This window comes from Aplysia californica, unplaced genomic scaffold (assembly GCF_000002075.1).
Source record: "Aplysia californica isolate F4 #8 unplaced genomic scaffold, AplCal3.0 scaffold00596, whole genome shotgun sequence".
In the NCBI taxonomy this organism is placed as follows: Eukaryota; Metazoa; Mollusca; class Gastropoda; order Aplysiida; family Aplysiidae; genus Aplysia; species Aplysia californica.
Genome location: NW_004797866.1, coordinates 411,616 through 413,298, shown reverse-complemented (window position 1 = coordinate 413,298; position 1,683 = coordinate 411,616).

The following is a 1,683-nucleotide window of genomic DNA, read 5'->3' as shown; positions in this document are numbered from 1 at the left end:
TTTTTATTATCATTTTTAGTTTTAGTTTTAGTTTTAGGGGCGTGCAGCACACAGCTTTGCACACATATACCTTTTTATTATCATTTTTAGTTTTAGTTTTAGTTTTAGGGGCGTGCAGCACACAGCTTTGCACACATATACATTTTTATTATCATTTTTAGTTTTAGTTTAAGTTTTTGGGGCGTGTGCAGCACACAGCTTTGCACACATATTCTTTTATTATTATTTTTAGTTTTAGTTTTAGTTTTAGTTGCGTGCAGTACACAGCTTTGCACACATATACCTTTTTATTATCATTTTTAGTTTTAGTTTTAGTTTTAGGGGCGTGCAGTACACAGCTTTGCACACATACCTTTTTATTATCATTTTTAGTTCTAGTTTTAGTTTTAGGGGCGTGCAGCACACAGCTTTGCACACATATTCTTTTTTATTATTATTTTTAGTTTTAGTTTTAGTTTTAGGGGCGTGCAGCACACAGCTTTGCACACATATACATTTTTATTATCATTTTTAGTTTTAGTTTAAGTTTTTGGGGCGTGTGCAGCACACAGCTTTGCACACATATTCTTTTTTATTATTATTTTTAGTTTTAGTTTTAGTTTTAGTTGCGTGCAGTACACAGCTTTGCACACATATACCTTTTTATTATCATTTTTAGTTTTAGTTTTAGTTTTAGGGGCGTGCAGCACACAGCTTTGCACACATATACTTTTTTATTATTTTTTAGTTTTAGAATGTTTTATGACGATCTCGGCTGCATAAGGTCATACGAAGGCGAGGGACACATTTAACATTTTCAGACGGTAGGAAATTATGAATTTGATTCGGGTGGCGGCCGAAGCATACTCTTATCCATTTTTTAACCACCAAGGGATTTTTAACATGTGCGACTTGCACACGGGACCTCCGAGATTTTTCAACTTTGTCTATGAAGGCTATGTGTAGATCGTTCCTACCATAAGAACAGGGGTGTGGCTGAAAGTCATTCGGACATTTAGAAAAATCCTTAAAATTCCTAAAAACAAAAATTAAACTTAAATTGAAGTCAGACACACCCAGGTACTTTCCAAAACTTGAAATAATAAACAAATTATGTTTCAAGACAAACTTTACAGACAGTAAATACCTCGTGACGATGGTCTGGCCGTGGGATTTCTCTGGTATTCGTCCCGATCATCCTCCGCTGGGTCCTGGTGATGAAGACATATGTCAATTAGGAATATCCTCTTCCATCTGTACAGTTTTTTTGTTTCAGAAAATCAAAAGAGTCGTTATAACATTGTTTACTGTTGGTTTAAGAGGTCAAGAGGACATTTTTTAAAATCTGTCCGTAAATACAATTGATCATTTTCCGTTTTCACCTAAATTGAAAAAAAAAAAAGACTTTTACATTGAACTCAGCTCCATTGATAGGTATTTTTCTAATTTTATAGAACTAATGAACAAATGGTTTTCCACGACATATGTATCACGACTCAGTGGAATCCGGCGATCGTCAATTTTTGGGCATATGGAGTTATTGGAATCATTTTAAAGGTTTTTCATATGCCTTGCTTTCGATAAATCAATATCCATTTATCATGAGAAGAAGTCGAGATATTTGCGATTGAAGGAGGTGGAGTCGCCTGGTTTCAGAAGTAACAGTAGCGGGAAAATGACCGCCAAAGATTTACAGTTCTTGGA